Source organism: Arachis duranensis, chromosome 1 (genome assembly GCF_000817695.3).
Source record: "Arachis duranensis cultivar V14167 chromosome 1, aradu.V14167.gnm2.J7QH, whole genome shotgun sequence".
NCBI lineage: Eukaryota > Viridiplantae > Streptophyta > Magnoliopsida > Fabales > Fabaceae > Arachis > Arachis duranensis.
Window position 1 is genome coordinate 92182617 of NC_029772.3, and position 14684 is coordinate 92197300.

A 14684-nucleotide genomic window follows, 5' to 3' on the forward strand; every position below is an offset into this window, starting at 1 on the left:
ATTTCATTGAGGTCATATTCTGTTTGGTGAAAGTTTCAATCACCTTAATTAAATCATGTGTTTGTGCCTTAACTTATTAAGATAGTAAGTAGTTATTTCCCATAGCGGAGATGTAAAAAATCATATTAAAGTTTATTGCCAAATAATTAGTGGATGAATAATAGTAGATTATATTATTTTGGGAAAGTATTTTCATTATAATTATATTAAATCAATATTTAATTATGATAAAATATGTTAATTATAATTATATCATAGAATTATAATAATTACGATATTTATGTTATATATTTTAATCATTAATGTACGTAAATAATTAGAAATCAAAATATAACTTATAATTATCCGTGCCATGCAAGATTAAATACGATATATAATAACATAGATGATTTGTTACTTATACTGATTAAATACAATAAATACATATTAATTTAGTTAAAAAAATAATCATTGTCTCCTATGTTTTCCTATTTATTTTTTAATTTATTAAATCCAATCAATTATAATAAATTAATTATATCAACTAATTAATTCAATCAATTATTTTTTAATTTATTTTTTGAATTCAATAAATCAAATAAAATTAATTATACTAATTATTTGTATTGACTAATTGATTTGATTAATTCTTAAAAATTTTTTATTTAATTTATTTTATTTATTTAAATATAACTAATTAATTATTTAATTTTATTAGGATAAATATCAAATTCTATTTCTAATATAAAAATAAAAAATTTTATTCATTCCATTTTTATTTTACCGCTATAAAAGACCATATATGCTAGAAGAAAATATCATTCATTTACCAATTACTCTTTCATTGGGTAGTTTTTACAACAATTCTTTTTCTTCCTATGAGGCGCCGTCACAAGAAGGCAACTATCATGAACACAAATCAGCACACACTCTTCAACTCCCGTGCTCATCATTTAGAGCAATATATGATATGTTATCCATTAAGCATTTATAGACCATGGTGTTATCATGTTTGCATAAATAAATAAAAAATCCATAATTAATCTTAAGTCATTTATCTATTTGTGTGGTATATTGTAGTGTGAAATTACTTTTAATTTGTGTTGTGCAATGATATTATGGTTTCATTTAAAATTTTATTTTAGAATTGTGTTATGATTTTATCTCATCTTTTTTCTTAGATATTAAGTTGATGTATTTTTATTTATTATTATTGAAGCAGATGTGATATAAAATTTGTAAAAAAAAAACTTACATTCAATTTATTTTATTGTAGTCTTCTATTCTTCTATTTTTTATTTTTTTATTCATTTTATTTTTTTAATATCATATAATTTATTATAATTTATACCAATTAATTAATTATAATTGATTATATCAGTTAGTTTAATTCATTAATTTATAATATACATGATAAAATAGATCATTTATTACTTATACGTTTATTTTTCTAAAATCTAAATCTGAATAATTATATTTTCATTTTTTTATGAGCAAAATATTATTAATAATGAATAATAATTAACCACTCATACTTTTAATCAAAGTGTTTGAATGATTTTTATATTTATTGATATTAATCATTGATTATTTTTTCATAAATAACTTATATTATAATTTTATGTTAGTTCATAATTGATTAATGATTAATGTTCGTGAAGTTATGTTACTCTAAATTTTATATTTTATAAATATTTTGTTTAAATATAATTTTTTTAACATAAAAATGTATTATTTTTAATAATATCATAATTTTATATTTTTTAATTATTCTAAATGAATATTTTATCAAATACTAATTAAAGACATTCTTCCCTTTGCTTTTACTAATTTATTATCTAACTATTATATAAAATTAAAATCGTATTAATGAATTTAATATTAAAGTTAATTTGGCTTTTTATTATTTAGAGTATTTTTCAATCAATAATTTTATACTCTTTACTTTTTTTTTAGTTTCATTTTGAATTTTAATTTAGTACTCAAAGGTAGTAAAATTCCATTGATACGGAAATAAAGTTACAAAAGGGTCCATAGGGTAGAATAAGTAAAATAATGTGATACTCACATTGCAACATCCAAATGAAACAACTTAGGATCTAAAATGTTTATCTTTCTCTTTCTTGCCATCTATTATATTATCTATTCTATCTATTCTATTATATAAAAATCGAATTTTTACCTTTAATGATACTATGATAGAATCAATGTAGCATGCTTCTGCTTTATTTTGTTTAACTCATTAAAGATAATTCATTATGATGAATTAATTATATCAACTAATTGATTTGAATAGATATTTAAGTATCACACAATTTAAAATTATGTATATTAATTATTTGATTTAATTTTTATGATATATAAATTTAAGGAATAAATTAAAATAAGATAATTTATTACTTATTTAAATTGAATACAACAAATATAAATTAATTTAGTTAAAAATTTACTATTTTCTAATCTTCTATACATAAAAATGACAAAACAAAATTATAAAAATAATCTTTTTATCACTTTTGTTATTTTAATTTTATTTTCTTTGTTTTTTTTATGTATAACTTTGTTTATTTAATAATAAAATATACTCATATTAATTCTATCATATAATAATATATTTTTCTCCTATATTAATCAAAGAATTTCAATAGTTATCAACTACATCTAATAAAATGACTGAGAAGTGACAACTACGAGAAGTTAAACCCAAGTTTAAAATACTAAAACAAAGAAAAGAAAATAGTGGATATATGATTAGAGAAAAATGTATAATAATGACAAAATATACTAAAACTGGATTTTTTTTCAACTAATAAAAGTGAGGTGTTAATTCCTCATAAATTTATTTTTTCTCTAAAATGAAATCACTATTTTTTTCTAAATTTATTTTAAAAAAATATATTTATTATAATTATATTACAATTTACATTTAACGAATAATGCATGATTATACTAATTTAGAGAAATATTTTATTATAATTATATAAAATCAATATTTAATACATTATCAACTAATAAAATTAAAGTGTCAATTTAAATCGGATTTTTTCTCCAACTAATAAAAGTGAGGTGTTAATTCCTTATGAATTTTTTCTCTAAAATGAAATCACTATTTTTTTTCTAAATTTATTTTAGAAAAATATATTTATTATAATTATATTACAATATTACAATTAGTATTTAATGAATAATGCATAATTATAATAATTTAGAAAAATAAAATAAAGTCCAGTAATTTATCTTCCGACTGCACACATGTATATAATAACTTTTAAGAAGGAGTCATGTATAGTAAATACGGTCGATAATTGTAAAACTGTATACTAACATTGATATAATATTATTTTAGGTATATGTTTTGCAAGTATCAAAAAAAAGTGTTGAGTTGTTTTTTAGTAGATTTAAATTATTCATTGTTTATTAGAGAATTTTGTGCATTAGAATTCTCTAATAATTTATTATTTATTTTGAACTAATTTTGATATGTTCTTATTTGACAGTAAAAATTTGGTCCTTTTTCGCTTGACTTATTATAGCATTAAAATCTTCCGCTATTACTACTTTTTGTTCCAGTTGTTGACTCATTGTTGTAAGCTCCTCAAACTGTAAGGCTCGAATTTGTTCCGAACAGCTCAAATGGACACCAATGAATGTCCATACCCATTGTTTCCGAACTCCTTAACTTCAGCTGCTACAAAGAATTTCCCGCTGTTTATAATTTGAATATTGATGCTGTCCTTCCAAGCTAGCGCAAGTCTTTCTGCCATTCCTGACGGCTTAACAATATGCCAGTTTTCATAGCTGCATGCCCGGAGTTTTGCTTCCACCTGTCGAGATTGGTTCTTTATTTTACTTATGAACACAATCTCAGAAGAGTGAGATTTACATATCCCTTTTAAAGTGTGAATTGTCAGGGGTCTTCCCAAACCCCGACAATTCCAAACTATAGTTAACAATAACATAAAATATAAATGTATTAACAACATTGATAATAAAGACATTTTTTTTATTCAAACCGGACAAAAGCTCAAAACTACCTCATAAAAGTAATACAGGATAAAGAGACCCCTCTCTTATCATCAAGAAATAATGCTCCTAATCAGTGTGCAAACTCCGTAAAATTAGCAAGTAATTAGTCAATAAATTAATTTTTAATAAAAGAAATTAAAAATGTGAATTTTATAGTAAAATAGGATAAAGCTAATTAAAGTAAGAATTTTGACACTAATTTCAATAAATTTGGTCCAAAATTAGGCCGAATGGGCCAAATCAAATGGACCAGGTCCATATTGGGCCAAGGCCCAACCCAACTCAGCCCAATTGAATACAACAGCACCCCTTCCCTTCTTGACTTTCATTTTCACGCTGAAACTCAGCATGAAGGGGGAAGAAGTTCTCTCACAAAACATAAACCTAGGTTGAACTTCAAACCAAGATAACTTTTGATCCGGAGCTCCGATTGACGAGTCGTTTGCGGCCACATGTTCTTCTCGGAGTCCTCTTCAATTCTATCTAAACAAAAAGATATATCTCTCTCAAATTCGTGCCCAATGTTCTATTTCCCCTTTATGTGCGAAATTGGTTTGGGTTTTGAGTGATTTTGATGATTTTGGTGGTTTAGGTGCAATCTAACATTGGATAATTGTTGGATTATACTTCAATCATCAATGAGTAAGGTAAGCAGACTCTAAACCCTTATGCGTTATCCAATTTTGTGTACCTAGTGCTAATTTAGTGAATTGTGTAAATTAGATTGAAATTATTTTAGATTGAAGTTTGAACGGGTGAATTGGAGCTTTTGGGAACAACTTTGGTGGCTGAATTTTTGGAAATGGAACTTGTGAGCTTGCATTGTGGAGTTGTCTCGGGTTATACGTAGAAATCGGCCAAAGTATGGTTTAGGTTTCGCGTGTTTAATATATAAGGGTTTGTGAAAACTTAGACTAGAGAACTATAGGATAAGTTGAAAAGGGTTTTATACATTAAATGGTTAGCTTTGTGATGTTGATGATAAATTGATGATTAGACTTGTGTTGGAATTAATGGCAATGAGATGAATGGAATTAATGAGAATGTGTTATTGGAATTAATAATGGTGAATTGATGATGTTGTTGGTATATGTCAATGAGATTTTGTGGTTATGACTTATTGATTGGTTAATGATGATTTATGGGTTGTTATTAATGAATTGAAGAAGTAAATTAATGAAATTTTAAAGTTGTAGTTGTGGTTGGAATGGTGAATGTTAGAATCAAGGTTGCGAGAACCGGACCGGTCAATAAACCGGTGAGGTCACTAGTTCAATGGTTCACTGGTTCGACCGGGGTTTAACCGGAGTTCAACCGGTTTAATTAAATATTAAATAAAATTATTAAAAAATTTAAAATAATAATTAAATATTAAATAAAATTATTAAAAAACTTAAAATAATCTTAAGTATATAAATTCAATGATCTCTAACTTAATAAAATTTAATATTTCACATAATAAATTATCCATTACTTAATATTAGAGGTTCACAAACAACTTCAAACATCAAAGTTTATAAGTAAACAAAAAATAAAACGTACATAATGACAAACCCATAATGTTCTACATTCAAAAGATACAATTACTAGCAAGGTTTCAACTAATCAAAGGTGCAACTCATCAAAAATCATAATTATCATTAAGTGTTCCAACATCTCCATCATAAACAGGTAATCCAAAGCCACCATCATCAGAAGTACTACCAAAAGAAGTTGTATTTGAAGAATCAGCAACATTAGGGAAATCCACATCAAGTTCCACATCTCCTCCATCTAATAAAATAAAATAGAAAACCAAGAAAAAATTAAAGTTACAACTTTACATCAGATATTGAGAGGAAATGAGACAAGTTTTGCTATTTCAATCACCTGTAGGATATGAAGGCATAGCATTATCCGTATAAATTAAATTTTCAATGCCTTCGATGTCTCCATTAGTAAATTCAGGATCACCTTCATCCGGCATTACCCAAAAATCTACTGTGTCAATGCTTTGAATGTCAATTGGATCATAATTCTTCTTCTTGCGATGCATTCTAGATTGAAGGCGTAGATTATAAGTGACATAAACAATGTCACTTAGCCTTTGATACTCTAATCGGTTCCTCCTCTTTGAATGGATTTGTTCAAAGAGGCTCCAGTTCCTCTCGCAGCCGGATGATGAAGATGTTTGATGAAGAAGACGAACTGCCATTTTTTGCAAGTTAGGAGCACTCCCACCATGTAGCCTCCACCATTCACCTACCAGAATATGTAATTCAACCATCAATTCTCATTCAATATTTAAAAAACATTCAAAGTAAATTGAACATAGAAATATAAATACTTACCAGGTTTAAGTCTCTTAATTGCTTTCAATGCACTTTCCCTTCCAAAACTTCCTTTTCGATCTCGATACAACTGTATCTCTTGCATTGCGGCAACCGAGTCATCGCAAAGAGTTTCAATATCAAATAAATCAAGCAAAGACCTTAATATATTTGCCTTCTCAACAAACCCCTCACTATAGAAGTAATCTGGATTCAAAAACTATGCTGCTGCATGGAGGTCACGCTTCAAATGCTTATCCCACTGCATTTTCAAGATACTTGTATAAGGTGTGTATGCAGATTTCCTATTTCTAAACATTGTCTTGATATTAAGTTTGGCTCTTTGCATGCCCGCATACACGATACCCAGAGAAGGTTTCTCATCAGCATCAACAAGCCTCAATAACTTAATTAGAGGACCAACAAGCATAACAGTAGTAAAACAATCCTCCCAAAACTTACTATCCAAGATAATTGAACTAACCATCTTCCCATTGACACTCTTGGATAATTTATGAGAAGTGAAATATTTGTCAATCACCAATGATTGCAAGTCTTCTTTATGATTATATATACTTTTCAAAGTAATGAATACAGTAGCAAAACGTGTTACTCCTGGTCGAACAATTTCTTTCCACTCTTTTCTTTTTCTAAGCCATGACAAGAAAATCATATGATTGTAAACAAAGACAGTCACTTTTGAAGCACGAGAGGCAAGGTCAGCTATATGAGGAAGACTTGCTATGTCTTTCAAGATAAGATTGATGCAATGAGCAGCACAAGGAGACCAAAAAATGTTTGGATACTTTTCATGAATGAGTTTTCCAGCAGATACATAATTCGCAGCATTATCAGTAACCACATGCACAATGTTACTAGACCCAACCCACTCAATAACCTCAGCAAACAATTTAAACAAGGTATCGGCAGTTTTTATCATATCAGAAGCATCAACAGACTTAACAGATGACATACCAGCAGGACAATAAACTAGAAAATTAATTAATGTACGCTGCCTTTGATCAGTCCAGCCATCTGCCATCAGTGTACAACCAGTCCTTTTCCACGAGCTCCTATAACCTTCCACAAGCAACTGACACTCCTTCTTAAGATTGGCCAGCAAATGAACTCTCATTTCGTCATACGACGGTCCCTTGAAACCAGGTCCAATTGCAGCAACGCCGTCCAAGGCAGGTTGAAAGTAAGGCGATTGAATTGCATTGAATGGAATCTGTGCATCAATGATCCATCTTGCAAGCCCCAACTTAACCTTGTGTTTAACTTGTTTACTGGCCAAGACACTTTTCAAAGCTGGTTGAGAGCCTGGTGTAGTCCTTTCCTTAAAATAACTTCCAATTGGAGTAGCAGCAATCGCTCTTCTCTTTCCTTTGTCTCCCATTGTTGCAGGAGCCGGAGGTTGTACAGGATTAGGCGCTTCACCCTCTTCTTCCGCTTGTGTTTCACTTTCCACATCATAACAATCAGCTGTATATTTTCTTTTTTCTGCCTTATTTTTTTATTTTCCTCCAAAAGCCTTTTGAATTGAAGTTCAACATTTTCAGTTACTTTGTTACAAACTTTAATTTGTCCAGGGATCTTTGCAAGATGATATTTCATTCTATATATCCCCCCTCCATTGTAAGTATTCAAGCAAAAAATACATGTATATTGAGCCTTGTTATTTTTGTCATACTTCACTGTAAAATACTGCCAAGCTGGATCAGATTTACCTCTGGATGAACCAGTTTAAGAATCTTGTGGCTGTGGGTTACTTTGTGATTGTTCCATCTATAACAATCAGAAAACCAAAGACCAGAAAACTTCAGCAACAATGCAAAACAGCAAAACATATTCAAAATCAATAACAGCAATTCAAAAAATAATGAAACAGCAACCAGAAGCAGATAACAGAAGCAGCAATGCAAAACAGAAGCAGGTAACAGAAGCAGCAATACAAAACAGAAGCATCATAACAGAAGCAGCAATGCAAAATAGAAGCAGGTAACAGAAGCAGCAATGCAAAACAGAAGCAGGTAACAGAAGCAGCAAAAAATATTCATCATGCTTCATGAAGCAGGTAACAGAAGCAGCAATGCAAAACATATTCAAAATAAAAAACATCAATCATGAAAATCAAGAAGGAGGCATATAATAGGCGAGCTCACAGAACTTCAGAAAATCAAAATCTAATTTCATAAAGGCAGCATAGAACAGGCAAGCTCACAGAACCTCAGAAAATCAAAATCAAGAAGCATAGGTGATAGAACAGAGTCTTACCAAATTCAGAAGGAGGCGGGCTCGGCCGGTGGTCGTCGCGCGGCTGCTGTCGATGCTTGTGGGTGGCGACGAGGAGGCGGGCTCGGCCGGTGGTGGTCGCGGGCTCGGCTATGGTTGCCTTGGTGGCCTTGATGGCTGTGGGTGGCGCCGAAGAACAATTAGGTTAGGGGAAAGGGGAAGAAAGGGAAAGAAAGGGGGGGAGTATCAGATTAGGGTTAGTCATTTGGCGAAGGGCATTCTTCTTTTTTTTTTAAATGCCAAAACGACGTCGTTTGGCAGCTGAATTTGCAAACCACTAAATCGCAAAAAATCGGGCGGTTCTTCCGGTTTGCCGGTTGACCGCCGGTTCGATCGGTTTTTTGGCCGGTTTTTTGCCAGGCGGTTATTAGCATTACTCGGACCGGTTTCCGGTTTTTCCGGTTGAACCGGCCAGTCCGGTCCGGTTTTTAGAACCATGGTTAGAATTTATATATGGATTTTTATGGAATGGTGTGAATTAATGTGCTAGTGGTTGGTGTTAGTGAAAAAGGACTTGTTATGTGAAAAATTTGCAGGTTTGTGGGTAACGAATGTGAATTGGTAAAAAGTGGGATTTAGAATATTTTGGTAAAAAGTGAATTTTGGTGAACTTTGGTAGTCCATAATTTGCTCTACAAATTTTTTATAAAGATGAGGTTTGTTTCAAATTAAAGAAGGTTTTAAAAGCTTGAAAATGATATAAAGTATACAAAAAACCGAATTCTGTAGAGAAAGTTATGGACGCTAGAAATTTGGTGCGAACAACTGAAAATTTGAATGTTGCAGCAGAACCAGGTTTTCTGATGTGAGCCCACGCACCCAGCTGTGCGCGCGCACCCAACAGAAGCAAAAATTTACCTGTGCGCATGCACACCTGGTATTATTCATAAAGTGTGCGCACGCACACACCAGAATAGGCCTTCTGTTGGTGGCTCTAGCATAGTTGAGGCGCATGCCCACATTCTGCTTCCTCTCTGGGTTGTGCGCACGCGCACATGTGTGCGTACGCCCACACTCTGTTTTTCAGCACTTGTATTTTTATGATCTAAATATGGTTTTGAACCTCTAAACCCCTAATTTTGCCCTGTTAACCTTAGATCTTACTGGTAAGCTTAGTAATTATTGGAAGATGGGAGTTTAAGGTAACTTGAGAATGAAGTAAGAGGTAAGAATGGTGAATTATATAAGAAGAAAGAGTATATGTGAATGAATTATGATGTTAAGACTTGAATGATTGATTCCCTACATTATGAAATGCGTGAGGCAAGTAAGAGAATAATGTAAGAAGTTGAGGATTTATAATGTTAACTAATCAAGAACATTAAAATGTATGATCAATGGATTAAGTAAAAGTGAGAATGATGAGATGAGATATGAATTAGTATCGAGAATGAAAGCAATGATTATGAGAAATGATTGAAGATTTTGAGCTTGGGGCATTGTCCCCATGTCAGCTGGGATTTTTCCCATGTTTAACATTCAACTTGGGGAGATATTGTTCTTCCCATGTCAATTTGGGATGCTGTCTCTTCTCTCCATGTCAGTTTGGGACTCGTTCTATGGATATTGTTGAGCTTAGGGGCGTTCTTTTTCCCATGTCAGCTTGAGGATCCTCCCCATGGTGTACTTTTGAGCTTGAGAACATATCGGGATGGCTATGTAAATGGCAGTTGATATCAATAGCCATAGGACAGGCATACATCATGTGCACATTGTTTGAATTGCTTGTTTGTGAACTATTTGGGAATGCATACACGATTATAACATGCTATTTGTTGTACTTGTTATCTGTATTACTTGTAAGTTACTTGTGCTTGCCTTGTTTGCTTATTTGTCTGTGCAAACTAATTGGTGATGGAGGAGCAGAGGAAAGGTGGACTGGTTTGGAGTTAATGTTAGGTTTAAAATATGTAAGGTCTGAATTCTTTAGGTAACATACCCCTTTTATGGCTTCTGCTTAGAGTTTTAAGTCTTATAACCGTATATTGGCGTTCTAGAATTGCCTCTGGCATTCCTAAGACCTTATATATCATATGCGTGGCACCTTTACCATGCTGAGAACTCCGGTTCTCACCCCATACTGTATTGTTGTTTTCATATGCAGGTCGAACGGCTCCTCGATAGGCGTCTGAAGGTTCTGCGGCAAAGTGGTTTATTTTGGGATCTTTCCTTGTTATTTTGATGTATATATATGTATAGTTTCTCCTCTTGTATGTAAGAATACTTTGTTTATGTACCTCTTAGAGGTTTTATGGAGAACTAGGGTTTTGAACATGTTCTTTGGGGTTATTATTATGTATATATATATGTACGTATATGTTCTTCGGCCAGCTTTGGCTTCGCAGGCTGAGTCAGGAGCTAGTTATGCTGTGTTCTTGGCTCTCTACTCGTATCACCTGTACATATATGTTATCGAACTTTAGTTTTCTTCTCACGCAAGTAACCACATTTTCTGATGGTTGCGCTTTTAAGTTTTGCGATTTTGTTTTACCTATTTTTCAAGGCTTCTAGTTAAATATCTCTTTCTCTATTATATATATATATATATATATATATTTATTTATTTATTTATTTATTTCTAGAGGTCGTAATACCTTACTATTTCAGTCTTATGACTAAAGCATAATATTAAGTATGGTAGGGTGTTACACTTCCTTTTCTCTCTCATTTCTATAGTCGCGCGCACAAAAACCCTTCCTTTTTTTCCCTCTCTCACTCCCACCGCGCCGTCCACACTTCTTTCCAATTGGCACAGCCACCGCGACACCCAGAACCGCCCTGTTAGGCGACACCCCATAGCTGCCTCTCCTCCATCGCGAAGGAAATAAGAAACAGCTCTGGAAGGAACGCCACCGACAACCACCGTCCAATGGCGCGGGAATTATCCTCTCGCGCTGCAGCCACCTCTACACATTGTTGCCATCACGACTTCTTCCACCGTCGCAGCAACCACCGACGACGCAGCAACTTCTGCCTTGACGTATACCCCGGTCGATCAACCGCGTCTCCTCTCCAGCGACCTGGGTTTTTTTCCTTCCCATCTTAGAGTTTTAGTTTAACTTGTGTTTTTTTATTATGAATGTTTATTTTGGATGTTCTTACTCGATATTGTTCTAAGAATTAAACTCTTATAGTGTTGGATATTTCTTTTTAAGATAATTAAAAGTTTCTTTTTAGTGTTACTCTTTCTTTATATAGTTTATTTCTTTTCTGCTTAAGGTTTTTCATGCCTTCTTTATTAGGTTTTAGACTTTTAGTAATCAGGATTCGGTTTAGGATAATTCATTCTTTTAAATTTGACTACTGAATATTTTGATTTGAATTGAAAGCATAATTAATATATTTAGAGATGAAGAGTTTTTGTGCTTGCTTGTGTTAGATTACTGCTTTTGCCATTAGAATAGATGCTTTTACATCTAAAATTGATATATAAAAATTTCAAGAATTAAGTATTTTCCATTAAAAGGGTTGATGTCATTTTGTGATCTGTGATCATGCAATTTTCATATTCTTTTCAGCTATCTTATATTGCCAAACTTGATTCTGCACTATGTATAAGAAAGTGAAGTTGGTTTTGATCTTATACTTTACATATTTTCACCCATAACTGTATAAGACAATATTGATGAAATGGAACTTTCTTTTTTAATACAAGATTAATTTACAATGAGTGATAAAATTAGTTTTTTCCTTTTTTTAGTTTTACAGCTTTATTTACAAAAAAGAACAACATTATTTCTTTTATTTTGACAGTTACTGCTCGATGTATAGGCATGTGGAGCAACTAGCAAGACAACTAAAGAGAGGTGCAAAATCTGTACAAGGTGTTGAGGCCAAACTATGGCAAGCACGTATTAATTAATTAACTAATATTTTTGGCTTTATATGATATCATTTCTAACCATATGGATTTCCATTTCCAGTATATATATCCACAATATCCATTTGAGTCAAATTTTCTAATTTGAAAAAAATGATATTAATATGGGTAGGTACCTGAGACACTACCTAATGGAGTGCTTCATAAGTTGAATGTATCACCAAAGAGTGATGTACCAATCATTGAACCTGAGATGCTCAATGAAGTTGATGGCCTTATCTTTGACTTCCCCATGCGGTTCAGGATGATGGCTGCCCAGTTTTTCGATTTTGTTGACAAAACTGGACCTCTTTGATTACCACAAACCTTGTAGGCAAGTCTACTGGACTCTTCTACAGTACCTATTTGCTAGAAGGGGGACAAGAAACAACACTGTAAGAAAACAAACTTTTATATATATCTTAACTCTGTTCTGTCATTGCATGTTCAAGATTAAAGAAGTGAAAGGTGGAAGCCCTTATGGAGTAGGAACTTATGCTAGTGATGGAACAAGACAGGTTGCTGAGATTGAATTGCTGCAAGCATTCCACCAGGAGAATATTTTTGCCACCATCACCAAGAAGCTCAAAGATGCTGCATAAAGCATATAATGTTTTTGCCTCATTGAAAAGAACACTATACCACCAGCACACAAATAGATTAAAATTTTATTTTAGTCCTTTAAACTTTATGAATTAGTCACTTGTCATGGATGAGGTTGAAAATGAGGACTTTGTATTTACTTTGGAGACAGTTATGGCCAAATTTGGACAAAAAAGACACCATATGCATTTGGCTGCTTTTATAAATATTTACTAGATTCAAATAGCTAGATTCTTTTAGGTTGAATAATAATTGTGTCTTTTATGTTTAAAAGTAGATGTTTCTTTGTATATAATTGCTGATGTTTCTTTGTTTTTATAATTGTCATTAGATGGCTGTTTCTTTGTTTTTTAGATAGATATGTCTTTGCTTATGGCTGCATATGTGTCTTTGCTTATGGTTGTAGATGGATGATTACAGAAAATCTACTTTAAAATGATTGATAAATTTGAACTGATCGAAGAGAAATTTGAAACAGTTGATGAATTAGATGAAGCGAAAGAGACGTGATCCAAGTGTAGCAACTAGAAAGTTATTCTTTGTTTAGCTAGTTATATAGTAATGATATACCCGTTTTCTAAACGATGTAGCTTCACCCCCTCTAAGAAAATATAAAGTTTACATAAGATGTTTATTTTGTTAAACAAATAGATATTTTTTTATATACTAAATGGATGATTCTTTTTTGTATTATTTTTGGTCGTGATGAATTCCTGTATCGACAGTGTTGCAAATTGTATGGATAAGTTGAATGAATATCATGATTCCTTTCATTGTATTTTAGCATGATGACAAATTTATAATTACTTATGTAGGATAATTTTTTTTGAGTTTTCATTCACATGGCTTCTGTTAAAGTAACATCTATTTAGTATGGAAAAGGAACATCCTAATGCTTGATAGAAGTAACATCTACTTAGATCTTTATAAAAATAATTAGTTACCTAACAAAAGTTACTTATATTTATTCTTTGCTGCAGAGATGATTCAATTGATAGTGAATACAAGTATCACAAAAGAAGGGGAAAATTTTTGTATTTATTTTGTTGCTTATTTAACAAAATTAAAAAAAAAGGATAAGAAAAAGAACAACAACAATATCTAGTTATTTACTTTTTCAAAAGCAACCAAAGTGTTTTAATAGTTTTCTTTTTATCCACGGTTTGCTTTTTGCAGTTATTACACTTGAACTTTAGAGTTACAATTTTTATCAAATTAAAAATGAGTCCACATACACAACATACTACTTAGTACTACTTAGTGATGAACTTATGAGCAAGTATTACTTCCATAATTAAATTTATTATCAAGTGGTCAAGGTGTATGCAACAAATGAATAGTCATTTATGTCTATTATATATTAACTATAAAAATACTTATAAGTCACAACAGCTGAATCAATAAGTACAATATGCATTCAATTATTTCAAAGTTAATTTCCATCTTAACTGATGATTCATTTCAGAGAATCATCCATTTAGTATAAAAAGAAATATTCATTTCTTTAACAAAAAAAATCTGAGGTAGATTTTTGCATATTGGGCTTGGCTCTTCAGGATAGTCCTGGAAAGAAAAAGCAAAACAAATCAATTATGGTCAAGGGGTATGCAATA

The 14684-nt window shown here is 31.5% G+C and overlaps 1 pseudogene; it reads left to right on the forward strand.

Moving 5' to 3' along the window:
• The first annotated feature begins 8196 nt into the window (after positions 1–8196).
• Positions 8197–13070, forward strand: LOC107460516 (probable NAD(P)H dehydrogenase (quinone) FQR1-like 1; annotated as a pseudogene).
• The last annotated feature ends 1614 nt before the right edge of the window (positions 13071–14684 follow it).